Source organism: Stegostoma tigrinum, unplaced genomic scaffold (assembly GCF_030684315.1).
Source record: "Stegostoma tigrinum isolate sSteTig4 unplaced genomic scaffold, sSteTig4.hap1 scaffold_80, whole genome shotgun sequence".
NCBI lineage: Eukaryota > Metazoa > Chordata > Chondrichthyes > Orectolobiformes > Stegostomatidae > Stegostoma > Stegostoma tigrinum.
The window spans coordinates 815,703-834,682 of NW_026728747.1; the positions used below are offsets into that span (position 1 = coordinate 815,703).

At 46.9% G+C, this 18,980-nt stretch overlaps 1 long non-coding RNA gene across 15 annotated transcripts in view; it reads left to right on the top strand.

The window, feature by feature from the left end:
• The window catches only part of LOC132209278 (uncharacterized), a 372,299-nt gene that overhangs the window by 10,487 nt on the left and 342,832 nt on the right, over nt 1–18,980 (top strand). For 6 of the 15 annotated variants that reach the window (XR_009445361.1, XR_009445367.1, XR_009445364.1 and 3 more), the window contains one exon: nt 13,390–13,448. The exons of 8 other annotated variants lie outside the window; for them this stretch is intronic. This is a non-coding gene — a long non-coding RNA (uncharacterized LOC132209278). Of the gene's footprint in view, nt 1–13,296; nt 13,449–18,980 lie in introns of all 15 variants that reach the window. One more of the 15 variants, XR_009445369.1, reaches the window with a different exon arrangement.

Genomic DNA, 18,980 nt, shown 5'->3' on the forward strand with positions numbered 1-18,980 from the left:
ACCTGAGGACTGGAGAGAGGCAAATGTAATTCCTCTCTTCAAGAAAGGAAATAGGGAAATCCCCGGCAATTATAGACCGGTAAGTCTCACGTCTGTCATCTGCAAGGTGTTAGAAAGGATTCTGAGGGATAAGATTTATGACCATCTGGAAGAGCATGGCTTGATCAAATACAGTCAACACGGCTTTGTGAGGGGTAGGTCATGCCTTACAAACCTTATCGAGTTTTTTGAGGATGTGACTAGAAAAGTTGATGAGGGTCGAGCTGTGGATGTGGTGTATATGGACTTCAGTAAGGCATTTGATAAGGTTCCCCATGATAGGCTCATTCAGAAGGTCAGGAGGAATGGGATACAGGGGAACTTAGCTGCTTGGATACAGAATTGGCTGGCCAACAGAAGACAGCGAGTGGTAGTAGAAGGAAAATATTCTGCCTGGAAGTCAGTGGTGAGTGGAGTTCCACAGGGCTCTGTCCTTGGGCCTCCACTGTTTGTAATTTTTATTAATGACTTGGACGAGGGAATTGAAGGATGGGTCAGCAAGTTTGCAGACGACACAAAGGTCGGAGGTGTCGTTGACAGTGTAGAGGGCTGTTGTAGGCTGCAGCGGGACATTGACAGGATGCAGAGATGGGCTGAGAGGTGGCAGATGGAGTTCAACCTGGATAAATGCGAGGTGATGCATTTTGGAAGGTTGAATTCGAAAGCTGAGTACAGGATTAAGGACAGGATTCTTGGCAGCGTGGAGGAACAGAGGGATCTTGGTGTGCAGATACATAGATCCCTTAAAATGGCCACCCAAGTGGACAGGGTTGTTAAGAAAGCATATGGTGTTTTGGCTTTCATTAACAGGGGGATTGAGTTTAAGAGTCGTGAGATCTTGTTGCAGCTCTATAAAACTTTGGTTAGACCGCACTTGGAATAGTGCGTCCAGTTCTGGGCGCCCTATTATAGGAAAGATGTGGATGCTTTGGAGAGGGTTCAGAGGAGGTTTACCAGGATGCTGCCTGGACTGGAGGGCTTATCTTATGAAGAGAGGTTGACTGAGCTCGGTCTCTTTTCATTGGAGAAAAGGAGGAGGAGAGGAGATCTAATTGAGGTATACAAGATAATGAGAGGCATAGATAGAGTTGATAGCCAGAGGCTATTTCCCAGGGCAGAAATGGCTAGCACGAGGGGTCATAGTTTTAAGCTGGTTGGTGGAAAGTATAGAGGGGATGTCAGAGGCAGGTTCTTTCCGCAGAGAGTTGTGAGAGCATGGAATGCGTTGCCAGCAGCAGTTGTGGAAGCAAGGTCATTGGGGTCATTTAAGAGACTGCTGGACATGTATATGGTCACAGAAATTTGAGGGTGCATACATGAGGATCAATGGTCGGCACAACATTGTGGGCTGAAGGGCCTGTTCTGTGCTGTACTGTTCTATGTTCTATGTTCTATGTTCGGAAAATTGCTGTTGTAACTCCCTTGTTTAAGAAAGGATCAAGGCAAAAGATGGAAAATTACAGGCCGATTAGCTTGACCTCGGTAGTTGATTAAAATTCTTGAATCATTGTCAAGGATGAGATTTCGAAATTCCTGGAAGTGCAGGGTCAAATTAGAACAAGTCAGCATGGATTTAGTCAGGGGAGGTCGTGCCTGAAAAACCTGTTAGGATTCTTTGAAGAGGTAACAGGTATGTTAGACCAGGGAAACCCAGCAGATGTTATCTATCAAGACTTCCAACAGGCCTTTGATAAGGTGTCTCACAGGAGGCTGCTGAGCAACGTGAGGGCCCATGGTGTTCGAGGTGAGATACTGGCCTGGATTGAGGATTGGCTGTCTGACAGAAGGCAGAGAGTTGGGATTAAGGGCTCTTTTTCAGAATGGCAACCAGTGACGATTGGTGTCCCGCAGGGTTCAGTGGTGGGGCCGCTGCTGTTCACCTTATATGTTAATGATCTGGATGAAGGGACTGGGGGCATTCTGGCGAAGTTTTCCGATGATACGAAGATAGGTAGACAGGCAGGTAGTACTGAGGAGGTGGAGAGGCGGCAGTAAGATTTAGACAGTTTAGGAGAGTGCTCCAGGAAATGGCTGATGAAATTCAATGTGAGTAAATGTGAGGTTTTTCACTTTGGTAAAAAGAATACAGGCATGGAATATTTTCTAAATGGTGAGAAAATTCGTAAAACAGAAGTACAAAGGGATCTGGAATTCTTGGTCCAGGATTCTCTAAAAGTTAACTTGCAGGTAGAGTCCATGATTAAGAAAGCGAATGTAATGTTGTTGTTTATCTCAAGAGGGTTGGAATTTCGAAGCAGTGATGTGCTTCTGAGGCTTTATAAAGGTCTAGTTAGGCCCCTTTGAGAATACCGTGTCCAATGTTGGGCCCCACACCTCAGAAAGGACATACTGGCCCTGGAGCGTGTCCAGCGGAGATTCACACGGATGATCCCTGGAATGGTAGGTTTGACATACGATGAACGGCTAAGGATCCTGGGATTGTACTCATTAGAGCTGAGAAGGTTGAGGGGAGATCTAATAGAAACTTACGAGATAATGTGTGGCTTAGAAGGGGTGGACGCTAGGAAGTTGTTTCTGTTAGGCCAGGAGACTAGGACCCGTGGGCACAGCCTTAAAATTAGAGGGGGTAAATTTAAAACGGAAATGAGACGACTTTTCTGAAGACAGAGAGTGGCGGGCTTGTGAAATTCATTGCCACGGAGTGCAGTGGGGGCCGGGACGTTGGATGCCTTCAAGGCAGAGATCAACAAATTCTTGATCTCACAGGAATCAAGGGCGACGGGGAGCGTGCAGTGAAGTGGAGTTGAAATGCCCATGAGCCATGATTTAAATGGCGGAGTGGACTTGATGGGTCGAATGGCCCTACTTACACTCATATCTTATGGTCTTAAGTTAAAGGGTCGGACATGAAGCCAATCGAGGTGAGTGTAGGTGGGGAGAGGTCAGTCTGGGGAGGACAGACAGGTCAAGGGGGCGGGAAGCGGTTAGTAGGTCAGGAATGGGGGTTTGGCTTGAGCTGGGAGGAGGGGATCGGGGAGAGGAAGAGCAGATTAGGAACGTGGGGACGAGCTGGGCTGGTTTTGGGATGCAGTGGTGGGAGGGGAGATTTTGAAGCTTGTGAAGTCCACATTGATACCATTGGGCTGCAGAGTTCCCAAGCCTCAGTTAAGGAAGGACAATAAACACTGGTCAGTCATACATCAAACAAAAAAAGTTTATTTTTAAAAGAAAATAGGATGCATCTGTCAATCAAGTGGCCAAGTATTATCGAGTTTTGAGAAGATTTTTAGCTCAGGGTTGAGGTTTTGGATGTAAGATTGCTCACTGAGCTGGAAGGTTAGTTTTCAGATGATTCGTCACCATTCCAGGCAAAATCATCAGTGAGCCTCCAGTGAAGCGCTGGTGTTCGGTCCCGCTTTCTATTCAAGTGTTTAGGTTTCCTTGTGTTGGTCATGTTATTTCCTGTTCTTTTTCTCCGAGGATGGTGGATGGATTTGGAGCCAATGTGTTCTCCCTAGTATAGTTTGTGTATGGAATGAACTGCCAGAGGAGTGCCAGAGGCTATTATAATCACAGTATTTAAAAGTCACCTGCATGGACACATGAATAGGAAGGGTCTGGAGGGATATGGGCAACATGCTGGCAAATGGAACTAGTCATTTACGATATCTGGTTGGCATGGAGGAGTTGGACTGAAGGGTCTGTTTCCCTGCTGCACAACTCTACGACTCTGTCTTTGTCTCTTTGTGTCTCTCTCTCTCGCCCTCGCTCCCCCCTCCCATTTTCTCAAAAACCCACCCCTCGCCACACCCACAATCTCTGTCTCTCCATCTCTGTGTGTGCCTCACTCTGTGTCTACGTCTCTCTCTCTCTCTGTTGTCTTGTCTCTGCCACCTCGCTGTGCACTTCTGTCTCTCTTTCTTTCTCTTTCACTCTGTCTCTTGTGTGTGTGTGTGCGTGTGTGTGTGTGCGCGTGCGCGCGCGCGCTCCTCTCTGTCTCTCGTCTTGTCTCTGCCTCCCTCTGTGTGTGCTCTGCCGTTCTCTCTCCGTCTCTCCCTGTGAACTTCTCCCTCTCCCCTGCCCCCGCCCCCGGCGCTCTGTCTTTCTCTGTGTCTCTCTTCCTCTCGCCGTGTGTTTATCTATCCGTGCATCTCCACCCGCTCAGCAGGGAGCATTGAGTTTTTTTTTAAAAGTTTAAAAATCTGTTTAAACCCAACCCATCCGCAATCAGACTGCATTTCTAATTCTCTCTCTCACACACACAGTCTGTCTCTTTCTCCCTCTCAGTCAATCCCCTTCCTCTCCTGTTCCTACTCACGCCTTTCCCCCCCCCTCTGCCTCGGTGACGAGTCCGCTGTCTGGAACCCTTTTCCCGGGAGGGGACTGAGGACCCAGCTGTTCTGCATCGGGATCAGCGTACCACGATCCCGGACCCCTACAGCCTCCGGCATGACCACTGGGCGAGGAGCAGGCATCCAGGCTGCTGGAAAGCTCGCTGCTCAGTGGCTCGGCCCTGCGCCGCCTTGGCCGGGAGCGGGGATCCGAGCTGGGAGAAGGCCTCTTCGCCCGGCTCCTGGGCACAGCTACCTGCCTGAACACTAAAATGTGTGGCTGGATGAACACAGCAGGCCAAGATCTTGGATTCTCCAGCATCTGCAGTTCCCACTATCTCTGGTACCTGCCTGAACAGCTGCCTGGCACCGAACCCACCCTCTCTCCTCCCCTCCTCTCTCCCTGCCCCCTCCTCCCTTCCCTACCCGCCCCTCCTCCTTCCCCCCCAACCCCCTCCTCCTACCCCCCTGCCCCGTCCTCCTGCTCCCTCCCTCCATTCATCCATTCCTTCCTCCTGTCAGTCCTCGCTCCCTCCCTCCAGCCATCCATTCTTCCCTCGCTCGGTCCCTCCAGCCATCCATTTGTCCCTCGCTCCAGCCGTCGCACCCTCCCTCCCTCACTCCAGTCAGTCAAAACAACAAAGAAAATTACAGCACAGGAACAGGCTCTTCAGCCCTCCAAGCCTGCGCCGACCAAGATCCTCTGTCTGACCAGTCACCTATTTTCTCACGGTCTGTGTCCATTTGCTCCCTGCCCGTCCGTGTACCTGTCCAAATATATCTTAAAAGATGCTAGTGTGTCTGCGTCGCCCACCTCTGCTGGCAGGTGCCCACCAACCTCTGTGTAAAGAACTTGCCATGCATATCTCCCCTAAATTTTCCTCCTCTCGTCCACGTCCTTTTGGTAATGGACACAGTACTCTAAATGTGGCCGAACCACAGTCCTATACAACTGCAACATGACCTGCCAACTCTTGTACTCAATACCCTGTCCAATGAAGGAAAGCATGCCATATGCCGCCTTGACCACCCTATTGACCTGCATTGTCACTTTCAGGGAACAATGGACCTGAACACCCAGATCTCTCTGTTCATCAATTTCCCCCAAAACTTTTCCATTTACTGTTTCGTTTGCCCTTGAATTTGATCTTCCAAAATGCATCACCTCGCATTTGCCTGGATTGAACTCCATCTGCCATTTATCTGCCCAACTCTCCAGTCTATCTCTGTTCTGTTGTAATCTCTGATAGTCCCCTTCACTGTCTGCTTCTCCATTCCTCCCTTGTAGTGCAATTAGGCAAGACTTAGGAGGCATAGAATGGGTTAGCAAAATGCAGGGGATGGGGACAATTGAATTGTGGAGCTGGTTTAAGGAACAGATATTGCGTGTCCTTGAGAGGTACGTCCCTGTCAGGCAGGGAGGAAGCGATCAGCTAAGGGAACCGTGGTTTACTAAAAAAATTGTATCTCTTGTTCAGCAGAAGAGGGAGGCTGATGTGACGATGAGACCAGTTGGTTCAGATGAGGTGATGGAGAGCTACAGATTAGCTAGGGAGGATTTAAAGAGAGAGTTAAGAAGAGCAAGGAGGGTACATGAGCAGACATTGGCAGGTAAATAAAGGAGAGCCCTAAAGCTCTCTATAGGTATGTGAGGAATAAGAGGATGACTGGGCTAGGCAAAGGGCCAGTCAAAGACAGAAGTGGGAAGTTGTGTGTGGACGCTGTGGAGATTGGAGAGGTGCTAAATGAATATTTCTCATCTGTTTTCACTGAGCGACAGGAGAATATTGCAGAGGAGGTGACTGAGTTAGAGGCTACTAGAATTGCAAAGGTTACGGTTAGTAAGGAGGAAGTGTTATCAATTCGACAACGTGTGAAGGTAGATAAAACCCCTGGGCCTGATGGGATTTTTCCGAGGATTGTCTGGGAAGCTAGGGAGGAGGTGGTGGAGCCTTTGGCCTTGATCTTGGAGTCCTCATTGTCTACAGGTTTAGTACCAGAGGACTGGAGAAGTGCAAATGTTGTGCCCTTGTTCAAGAGGGGCAGTAAGAATGACCCAGGCAATTAAAGACCTGTGAGCCTTGCGTCTGTTGTAGGAAAAATTTTGGAAAGGATTATAAGAGATAGGATTTATAATCATCTAGAAAGCAACAATGTGATTGGAGATAGTCAACATGGATTTGTCAAGGGCAGGTCGTGTCTCACAAACTTCATTGGTCACCTTCTCAAAAAACTCAATCATGTGGATGAGAGTCGGGCAGTTGGCGTGGTGTACATGGACTTCAGTAAAGCCTTTGATAAGTTTCCCCATGGTAGGCTATTGGAGAAAATACAGAGGCACGGGATTGAGGGAGATTTAGCCATTTGGATTAGAAACTAGCTTTCACTAAGAAGGCAATGAGTGGTGGTTGATGGTAAATATTCAGCCTGGAGTCTGATTACTCGTGGTGTGTCTCAAGGATCTGTTTTGAGACTACTGCTGTTGTCATTTTTATAAATGACTTGGATGCAGGCATTGGTGGATGGGTTAGTAAGTTTGCAGATGACACTAAAGACAATGGAGTGGTGGACATTGTGGAGGAATGTTGCAGGTTGCAGGGAGACTTGGATAAACTGCAAAATTGGGCCGAAAGGTGGCAAATGGAGATTAATACGGATAAATGTGAGGTGATTCACTTTGGGAGGAATAATAGGAAGGCAGGACACCGGGTCAACAGAAAGATTCTTGGTAGTGGAGATGAACAGAGGGATCTTGGTGTCCATGTACATAGGTTCCTGAAAACTGCCCCCCAGGTTGATAGTGCTGTTCAGAAGTCTGATGGTGTTTTAGGTTGCATTGGTAGAGGGATTGAGTTGCGGAGACGTGATGTCATTCTGCAACTCTACAAAACGCTAGTGCGGCCTCGCTTTGAATATTGCATGGTCGCTCCATTACAGGAAGGATGTGGAATCGTTGCAACAGGTGCAGAGGAGATTTACCAGGATGTTGCCTGGTCTGGAGCGAAGGTCTTATGAAGAAAGGCTGAGGAACTTGGGTGTGTTCTCATTGGAGAGAAGGAGGCTGAGAGGGGATTTAGTAGAGACATACAAGATGGTCAGTGGATTAGATAGGGTGCACAGTGAGAGTCTTTTTCCGAGGATGATGACTTCAGCTGGTACAAGGGGGCACAGCTACACATTGAGGGGTGATGGATTTAAGACAGATGTCAGAGGCAAGTTCTTTCCTCAGAGAGTGGTACGGGGGTGGAATGCTCTGCCTGCCAATGTAGTTAACTCAGCCACATGAAGGGCATTTAAACAGCCCTTGGATAAGCATATGGATGCTGATGGGATAGTGTAGGGGAATGGGCTTAGATTAGTTCACAGGTCAGCGCAACATGGATGGCCAAAGGGCCTGTTCTGCGCTGTGTTGTTCCATGTACTATTACAGTTCACAGATCACATTTAACACTAAAATGAGTGGTAGAGTAAAGAGGATAATGAAAATCTGCAGATGGACACAAAGTTTAAATGAATGGACAAGGGTCTTGCAGATGGAGTGCAATGATGGTAAATGTGAGGCTGTCCATTTTGGTAGCAATTAGGGCAAAATGGAGTATTACTTAAATGGTGAAAAATTGTAGCATGCTGCTATGCAGAGGGAGCTGGGCAACCTTGTGTATGAATCACAGAACGTTTGCAGATGCAGCTGGTAATTGAGGCAACAAATGGAATAGTGTCCCTTATAGTTCGAGTGATGCAGTTTAAAAATCGGGAGGGGATGCTCCAGTTGTATAGGGTGCTGGTAAAGCTTGATGTAGAGTAGTTTGTACAGTTTTAGTCTCCTCACTTTAAAAAGGATGTGCTGGCACTGGAGGGGGTGCAAAGGAGCTTCACAAGAATGATTCCAGAATTGAAAATGTTGCTGTATGGGGAGAGATTGAGGAGACTAGGATTGCACTCACTGAAACTTCGAAGAATGAGGGGTGTTCTAATAGCAACTTTTAAAATGATGAAAGAAATAGATAGGAAAGAAACACGGAAGTTGTTTCCACTGATGGGTGAAATTACAACTGGGGGGCACAGCCTCAAAATAAGGGTGAACAGATTTAAGACTGAGTTGAGGATGAGCTGCTTCATCCAAAGGGTTGTGAATCTGTGGAATTCTCTGCTCAGTGAAACAGTTGAGGTTCCCTGATTGAATGTTTTAAAGGCCAAGACAGGTAGATCTTTGAACAGGAAAGGAATTGAGGGTTATGGTGAATGGCGGCTAAGTGGAGCTGAGTCCGCACAAAGATCAGCCATGACCTTATTGAATGGCAGAGTGAGCTGAAAGAGACAGATGACCTACTCCTGCTTTATTTCTTATGTCCGTATGTCCTTAGATTGCCATCCTTGTCATTCCTCCTTCCCTGGAATAGGCCAGTTCTGAATGCTGATCAGTAGGTCTTTAAATAACTCCCGCGTATCAAATGTCGACTTGTTCAATAAAAGCTCCTCCCAATGAATACTGCTCAGCTCCTACCTAATACTCCTTCCCCCAATTTAGTAGCTTCCCACAAGTTCCTGATTGTTCATAGCTATTTTAAAATGTAAGGAGAGGCGATCACCCCGTTTGAAGAAGCTCCTGGTTCAGTGTTTTTCCCCATGTGGGAGTCAGCTACAGGTTTTCTTGTTCCAAGATTGGGGAGGAAATAGCCCAGTGGTGGTATTGCTGGACTGTTAATTCAGAGACTGAGATAACATTCTGGGGACCTGTGTTCAAATCACAGCACAGCAGATGGTGGAATTTGAATTGAACATAAAAGAAAATCATGAATGAAGAATTTAATGATGACCATGAAATCATTGCCAAATGTCAGAAAAACCCAACTGCTTCACTGATGCCCTTTAGGAAAGCAAACTGCCATCCTTACGTGGTCTGGCCTACTTGTGACTGCAGACCCACAGCCATATGATTGACTCTGAACTGTCCCCTGGGCAACGAGGGATGGACAATAAACACTGCGTAGCTAGTGATGTCCTCCTCCCATTAACAAATAAATAAAATTGGATTCTACATCTTCTGATTGAAGATTGTTTCTTATTCTCACAGTAATTTCATCGCTTACAGTCAGTTTCCCTCCTGCCTGTCTTTTTTGAATGTCACGTAGCCCTGCACATTTACCTCCAGTGTTGATCTCCTTAGAACCATGTCTTTGTAATAGCTCTCAAATCATGCCCGTCAACCTGTATGTGTGCTCTTAATTTGTTGATTTTGTTCTGAATACAATGAGCACGCAAGCAAAGAGCCATTAATTTTGCTTTATAACTTTATTTGACCTCTTGACATTATTTACAGCTGTTTTCTGTTTCTACATGCTGTCTTTTCCAGTCCCATGCTGAGTATTGTTATCCCAATAGTTCTTTAATGTCAGTGTGTGTGTATTCCTGGGCGAATACGCTCATGTGGTCTACGGAGTTGTGGAGGTCGCAGTTCTAGGACAGCCATTTCATAGGCCTACGCTGCAGGTTAGAAGAAAAGACAATCTTTTGCTCTGAGCTCTGCAAACCAGGGCGATGTCAAAAAGGAAACAAGGTCAAAAGAATTTCAACAAGAATCTCAAAATTAACTGCTGAATTCATATCAGCATTACAGGGATCGCCCAACTTAGTGGCCACAACATCCCACTTTCTATTCTTCACAAACAATCCAAATTCTGAACTATCCGTATCCCTCTTAACTTTTATGTTTTTTGAGCTAATTTCTTGTGTCTAACTTGTGCATATTTGTGGTGCCTTATGACTTCTTGCGTTTAGCAATTGATAAACTCACTCTCTCTTGAATTGAGTAAAACCTAGGTTTATAGGATCCCCAGTGTGGAAACAGGCCATTCAGTTCCACAAGTCCACAGCAACCCTACAAAGAGCATCCCACCCAGACCCATCCCCATTCCCTACTCTATCCCTGTCAGCCTGCATTTCCAATGGCGAATATACCTAACCTACACGTATGTGGGCAATGTGGGTAATTCAGCATTCCCAATCCGCCTAACCTACATGTTTCTGGACTGGTCAAAACAATGATTCGATATGAATTAGTTAGAATGCAGCTGTTGACTGTCATCTTCCATCCCTGTGTTGGAGCGAGATTTAACATTCAAGATCAAAAATGAAACACTTGAACAAGATAGTTCAAATTGCGGTTGTTGACTTGCTCGCCGAGTTGGCTTGTTTTCATTCAGACGTTTCGTCACCATGATCAATGACATCATCACTAGAGCCTCCAACAAAACAATGTTACTCTACTCTGTCTGGAATTTATACTGTCCGGTCTGTTACCATGAGTACTGTCACTTCCGGTTTTGATCTATATGGGTTTGTATGTGGGGGCCCAATTGTATCTGCTTGTTGGTTGCATTATGGGTGGAGAATCACGCCTCTCATACAAAACTGGGACAAGGTAACCATAGTAGCCCAAGCCAAGCATAGACATGCAGAGGAATCCTAGAGGCATGGTTCTCAACCCATTCTCCAGCCTCACATTCTTGGTCTCTTCTATTTGAATATGATCACTCAACCATATCCTTTATGACAAACAACAGAGTCTTACATCACAAAATCTTCAGACAGGACTGTCCAGACAGATCCACTTGAACTCATGATATCATCTTTTGCTGGAGGGTTTCCGAAATGTCTACATTCTTCCTCACCTGAGCATCCTTGCGTTCGTGGTTGACAGAGATCTCAGCCATGTCCAACCCATGTCCTACACTTTGGCCTCACCCCTGATGAGGTTCCCTGGTCCTCAATGACCAACCCATCAATATCCACATCGAGAAGAACATCAGCCACGATTTCTAACAAGATCCCACCACCAGGCATATATTCCCCTCCCCTCTCTTGTCAGCCTTCCGCAGGGACCATTCCATCGGGACACCTCGATCCACTCCTTATCCATTCCCAACAGCTCCCCATAACCCAACAGCACTTTCCATGCCACCACAGAAGGCATAACATCTGCCCATTTACTTCCTCCCGCTTCACTATCCAAGGCTTCCAGGGGAAGCAGCGATTTACCCACACTTCACTCAATCTAGTCTACTGTATTCACTGCTCTCAATATGGTCTCCCTCTGCATTGGGGAGACGAAACACAGACTGACCAACCGCTTGGCAGAACACCTTTTTTCTGGCCGTAAGAATGGCCCCAGGTTTCCAATTGCCTGTCACTTGAGCGCCCCATCATGATCCCTGTCCAAAATCTCTGTCTCAGGCTTGCTGCAGTGCTCCAGTGAGTGCAAGCTAACACCTCCGCTCGGTTCGCAGTAAACAGCAGCACCTCACAGTCGCGAACGGTTTTAGCTCCCCCTCCCATTCCTTAGACGACATGCCCATCATGGGCCTCCTGCAGTGCCACAATGATGCCACCCGAAGGGTGCAGGAACAGCAACTCATATTCCACTTGGGAACGCTGCAGCCCAATGGTATCGATGTGAACTTCACAAGCTTCAAAATCTCCCCTCCCGCCACTGCATCCCAAAACGAGCCCAGCTTGTCCCGCCTCCCTAACCTGTTCTTCCTCTCACCTATCCTCTCCTCCCATCTCACGCTGCACCTCCATTTCACACCAACTGACCTCATCCCGTCTCCTTGACCTGTCTGTCCTCCCTGGACTGACCTATCCTCTCCCGACCTTCCCACCTATACTCTCCTCTCCACCTATCTTCTTTTCTCTCCATCTTCGGTCCACCTCCCCCTCTCTCGCTATTTATTTCAGAACTCTCTCCCCCTCCCCCTTTTCTGATGAAAGGTCTCGGCCCAACATGTCAGCTTTTGTGCTCCTGAGATGCTGATTGGCCTGCTGTGTTCATCCAGCTTCACACTTTGTTATCTTGGATTCTCCAGCATCTGCAGTTCCCTTTGTCTCTGAATAAAGGAGAAGGTAGGTGAAGAGGAGACAGACAGGTTAAAGAGGCGGCGGATAGAGCCAGTAAAGATGAGTGTATGTGGGCAGTTAGGGAGGGGATCGGTCAGTCCAGGGAGGACGACCAGGCCAAGGGGGTGGAGCTGAGGCTGGTAGGTAGGAGATGGGGGTAGGGCTTGAGGTGGGAGAGTGGATAGGTGGGAGGAATGACAGGTTAGGGAGGTGGGGATGAGCTGCGCTGGTTTTGGGATGTAGGTGGGGAGGGGAAATTTTGAAGCTTGTGAAGTCCACACTGGTACAATTAGGCTGCAGGGTTCCCAAGCAAAATAAGTGGTACTGTTCCTGCAACCTTTGAGTGGCATTGTTGTGGCACTGCAGGAGGCCCAGGATGGGCAGATGGAATTATGGTGTTGAAGGTGGAGATGTGCTCAATAAGTAGGAGCTTGACGTAGATGCCCTTGTTATCTGGACGTTCCAGAGATGTGTGTAAAGCCAAGGAGAGGGCATCTGCCATGGATCTGCTGCATCAGTAGGTGAATTGCAGTGGATCAAGGTAATGTGGGAGGCTGGAGTTGATGTGGCCCATGACCAACCTCTCAAAGCACTTCATATTTATAAATATGGATGTCAGAGCCACTGGGCAGTAGTCATTGAGGCTTTTGAAAAAAATTGCTGACATTCAGTGCGGGGATCTTAAAGCATTAGCACGAACATCAGAAAATTGGAGAAGCCTCGAGCATATGAGCACAGGTAGCTGAGGGTAGGGAGGGCGTGAATTACAGAAATCAAAGAGGGCAAGATACAGAGAGAGAGAGAGAGAGAGAGAGAGACAGAGATCATAGTGAACAAATGATTGGCCTGGTAGGCAGTGGAAAATACATGATTTTCCATGGAACATGCAGATATCTTCGAAAAACAGGACATTGAGTTTTGGAAATTAGTGTTATAGTTGATTTGGAGTGAACCAAGTTACTGTTCAGTTTGGTTGTGGCTTTTGATGAAGGGATGGTCCAACTGAGATTGAAATTGGAGGAAGATTTCAGGATTTTTTCATGTTCTTGTCTTTCTGTTATGCCCCGAGGTAAAAAGCATTGGAGATGCTGTTAATTTTTTGCACGGCGAGCTGCAGAATATTAACCAGTCTCACACCATTGCCATCACCTTGCCCTTGCAGATGCGGATAAAGTTCTCCAAGCTGACAGAAATTGAAAGCACTCGCATCCTGTGACGATGGTAAGTTTACTTTCTTAAAAAAAAATGCTTGCAGCTTAATTGGCATAATAAAGAGCACAGGGGCTCTGGTTAACACTGCTGCCTCATGGCACCAACAACTTGGGTTCAATTCCGCCCTTAGGTCACTGTCTGTGTGGAGTTTGCACATTGTCCATGTGTCTGCATGGGTTTTCTCCGGGTGCTCGAGTTTCCTCCCACGGTGAAAAGATGTGCAAGTTAGGTGGATTGGCCATGCTAAATTTCCCAAGGTGTTCAGTGATGTGTAGGTTAGGTGAGTTATAGGTGGATGGGTCTGGGTGGGAAGCTTTGAGGGGCAGTGTGGACGTGTTGGGCTGACGGACCTGTTTCCACACTGTAAGGATTCCCTGAATCATGATTCTATCATTTTACTGAGCGCAAAGGTACAATATTAGCCGGTCATATTTGTCTCACCTCTTTACACATTGACAAGAAAGCTTTAATTTCAGTTTCTATGCATTTGCAACGTGTCTGCTGTCTCTAACCAGGCTGACTATATCTCCTTCTCTAATGCGCATCTCCTGTCCCCTAACACCAAGAGGTGACACTTGCTTTTCGTTTCGTACAATCAGTAAAACAATAGCCTCCATATTACAGCCAGCGGCTTCTCTTAATGCTCACACACGGTTCTTTTTTTCCTCCAGGTATTGACCACTCATCATTTCTTATTCCTCATCTCATCTCTCTCTCATGCTCTCTCTCTCTCTCATGCTCTCTCTCTCTCTCATGCTCTCTCTCTCTCTCATGCTCTCTCTCTCTCTCATGCTCTCCCTCTCTCCCTCTCTCCCTCTCTCCCTCTCTCCCTCTCTCCCTCTCTCCCTCTCTCCCTCTCTCCCTCTCTCCCTCTCTCCCTCTCTCCCTCTCTCCCTCTCTCCCTCTCTCCCTCTCTCCCTCTCTCCCTCTCTCCCTCCCTCTCTCCCTGTCATTATCTCTCCTCTCCCTGTTATCCCCCATCACTTGACTCACAGGCACAAACAGAAGAATGGAAGGCTGGTTTGCATAATGGACTATGCTGTGTTCACGACTCTGTAGTTTCTTATGACCTGAGGATGAGCTGTTGCCAAACCATGCCGTGATAGGTTGCTTTCTATGGTACATCAATAATTGTTGTCCTTGTGGACACACTGAATTGCCTTAGCCTCTTGGGGAAATAGAGACATTGGTGTGCTTTTTTGCCCATTGTGACGATCTGGGTGGACCAGGAGAGATCGTTGGTGATCAACACTCTCAACTATCTCCACCTCAGCAACATCTCTCTCACTGTCTGATGCAGGCGTGCTCACACTCACATTCTGTCGCCCATTCTGTCTGTCTGTCTGTCTCTCTCTCCCTCATTGCCCATCTCTCTCGCTCTGTCTGTTGCGCGCTCGCTCTCTCCAATTCTGCCTGGAAGAAGAAAGGCAAGAGCCATAATAAATAGGGATTGTTCAGCTAGAGGAACCATGCTGTGATATGCATCCAGATAGGATGCTTTCTCTGGTACATCAATGAAAGTTGTCCTTGTGGACACACCAAACTGCCTTAGCCCCCTGGCAAGTAGAGACAAATGGTGTGCTTTTTTGCTCATTGCAACGATCTGGGTGGACCAGATTTTTCACAGTCGTACCTGTGACTCCATTGTGGCATATTAACCAGGTCAACAATGTCATTAAGGGGATCCTGAAGGAGGAGGACCGTAAGACACAGCTCGATGTACACATTGGTAAGATGAGTGATTTGGTTTGGGGTAACGCTTGCACCAAGCGTTCTGAGAGCTAGGCAGTGGATTAAATAGCAGGACCTGTAAAGTTGTAATCTCTGGATTATTCCTGGTGCCACATGCTGAGAAGGCAAGAAAAAGGGGAAGAAAACAGATGAATGCTTGGCTCAAGTGTTTGTGTTTGGGGAGGGATTTAGACTCCTGGATCTGAAGGAGAATTTGTGAGGATGGTATGTCCTCTACAAGTGGGCTGGTCTGCAGCTGAAGCAGAAAGGAACCAAAATCCTTGCACAAGGGTTTGCTAATGTTGTGAGGAATTTAAGCTATCGGCCTTGCAAGCAGTGGGCAGTTGAAGAGCAGGGAATTCACTGAGGGGTGAGAAGCTAATAAAATAATAATTATATTCTGGGATTTCAACTGCACAACATTAATTGAGATTAGATAAAAGTTTGACTTGGGAAATAATTCTTTAAATACATTTGATAGATTATTTTACATGAACATGGAGATGAGCTTGTAAGGGACAGTGCAATGCTGGACCTATTTCTGGGACACAAAGCCAGTGTTCCTTTGGCCCTCGATGTTGCGCCGACCTGTGAACTAATCTTAACCCATCCCCCAACACTATCCCATCATCATCCATATGCTTATCCAAGGACTGTTTAAATGCCCCCAATGTGGCTGAGTGAACTACATCAGCAGGCAGGGCGATCCTTACCGCTCTCTGACTAAAGAACCTGCCTTTGACATCTATCTCAAATCTATTATCCCTCAATGCGTAGCTCTGCCCCCTCAGACAAGCTGATGCCATCATCCTCAGAAAAAGGCTCTCACTGTCCACACTATCTAGTCCACTGATCATCTTGTATGTCTCTATTAAATCCCCTCTGAACCTCCTTCTCTCCAATGAGAACAGACCTAAGACCCTCAGCCTTTCTTCCTCACGGTTCTTCACGGTTACAAATGTTAGTGCTGGAGAATGACGTGTATAATGCGCACAATATGAACATCATCCAGTTAATGTCAAGGAATAAACGGCCAGATGTTGAATAAAATTTTGTGACCGTCAATCTCGTAGAGTCATACAGCATAGAAACACCATATCTATGCCTACCAACAAACACCAAACTGCACTAATCTCATTTATCTACACTTGGTCCAGAGCCTACTTTGACCTAGCATTTTAAATGCTCATCCCAGATGCTTTTTAAATGTTGAGAATACCTGCCTCTACTGCCCTCTCAGGCAGCGTGCTCCATACGTCTACCAGTTTTGACATGAAAAAGCTTTTCCTCAGACTTCCTCACCTTAAACTTGTGCCATCTGGTTTCATCCTCACCTTAACCTTGTGCCATCTGGTCTTAGACACATGTGCCCTGGGGAAAGGATTCTCACAATGTATTCTGCCTGTGCCTGTCATAATTTTCTATGCCTCAATCAGATCAGAGGAATTGAGTATAAGAGCAAAGTGGTCCTTCTGCAGCTGTACGGGGCCCTGGTGAGACCACACCTGGAATACTGTGTGCAGTTTTAGTCTCCCAATTTGAGGAATGACATTCTTGCTATTGAGGGAGTGCAGCGTAGGTTCACAAGGTCAATTCCCGGAATGGCGGGACTATCATATGTTGAAAGATTGGAGCGACTGGGCTTGTGTCCTCTCGAGTTTAGAAGGATGAGAGGGGATCTGATTTAGACGGATAGGATTATGAATGGATTGGACACTGTGGAGGCAGGAAGCATTTTTCTGCTGATGGGTGAGTCCAAGAGGGAGAGAGAAAACAGGAAATTGTAGACCGGTTAGACTGATGTCAGTAGTGGGAACGATGCTGGAGTGAATTATAAAAGATGAAATTACAACTCATTTGGATAGCCGTGACAGGATAGGTCAGAGTCAGCATGGATTTACAAAGGGGAAATTGTGCTTGACGAATCTTCTGGAATTTTTTGAGTATGTAACTATGAATATAGACAAGGGAGAACCAGTGGATGTAGTGAACCTGGACTTTAAGAAAGCCTTTGATAAAGTCCCACATTGGAGACTAGTGAGCAAAGTCAGGGCACATGTTATTGGGGGCAAAATACTGACTTGGATTATAAATTGGCTGGCTGACAGGAAACAAAGAGTCGTGATGAACGGGTCCCTTTCGGAATGGCAGGCAGTGGCCAGTGGGGTACCACAAGGTTCGGTGCTGGGACCACAGCTGTTTACAATATCCATTAATGATAGAGATGAAGGCATTAAAAGTAATCTTAGCAAATTTTCCAATGACACAAAGCTGGGTGGCAGTGTGAAATGTGAGGAGGATGTTATGAGAATACAGGATGACTTGGATTGGCTTGGTGAGTGGACGGATGGCTGACAGATGCAGTTTAATGTTAATAAATGTGTGGTTATCCACTTTTTTGGTAGCAAGAACAGGAAGGCAGATTACTATCTCAATGGAGTCAAGTTGGTAAAGGGGAAGTACAATGTGATCTTGGTGTTCTTGTACATTAGTCAATGAAAGCAAGCATGCAGGTACAGCAGACAGTGAAGAAAGCCAATGGCATGCTGGCCTTCATAACAAGAGGAATTGAGTATAGGAGCAAAGACGTCCTTCTGCAGCTGTACAGGGACCTAGCTTAGAAGGATGAGAGGGGGTCTGATTGAGATGCAGAAGATTATTAAAGGATTGGACACTCTGGAGGCAGGAAGCATGTTTCCGCTGATGGGTGAGTCCAGAACCAGAGGTTCTGTTTAAAAATAAGGGGTAGGCCATTTAGAACAGAGTTGAGGAAAACCTTCTTCACTCAGAGAGTGGTGGATATATGGAATGCTCAGCCCCAGAAGGCTGTGGAGGCCAAGTCTCTGGATCGTTTCAAGAAAAAGATGGATCGATCTCTTCAAGATAGTGGAATCAAGGGTTATGGGGATAAGGCAGGGACAGGATACGGTTTGTGGATGATCAGTCATGATTATAATGAATGGTGGTGCTGGCTTGAAGGGCCGAATGGCCTACTCCTGCACCTGTTGTCTGTTGTAAAAGTTAATTGTAGAAGAATGATTAAGATGGTCCCATATATATGGTGTTGGCAGCTGGTTCACATTGGGAAAACAACATGGTTGATCTTGATTCTACTCCTACTTGTTACACAGAAGCCTCTTCGAGCAACAATTCTTGAATGCCACAATGATGCCACCCGAAGGTTGCAGGAACAGCAACTCATATTCAGCTTGGGAACCCTGCAGCCCAATGGTATCAATGTGGACTTCACCAGCTTCAAAATCTCCCCTTCCCCCACCGCATCCTAAAACCAGCCCAGTTCGTCCCCTCCCCCCACTGCACCACACAACCAGCCCAGCTCTTCCGCTCCACCCACTGCATCCCAAAACCAGTCCAACCTGTCTCTGCCTCCCTAACCTGTTCTTCCTCTCACCCATCCCTTCCTCCCACCCCAAGCTGCACCTCCATCTCCTACCTACTAACCTCATGCCACCTCCTTGACCTGCCCGTCTTCCCTGGACTGACCTATCCCCTCCCTACCTCCCCACCTATACTCTCCTCTCCACAAACTATCTTCTTTTCTCTCCATCTTCGGTCCGCCTCCCCCTCTCTCCCTATTTATTCCAGAACCCTCACCCCATCCCCCTCTCTGATGAAGGGTCTAGGCCCAAAACGTCAGCTTTTGTGCTCCTGAGATGCTGCTGGGCCTGCTGTGTTCATCCAGCCTCACATTTTATTATTCTTGAATGTTGATGGGACGTTGAAATGCAGGTAGATTATCGTGATCACTTGTTGAAAATGGATAGCAGCTAGTAGTTCTCTTTCGTCTCA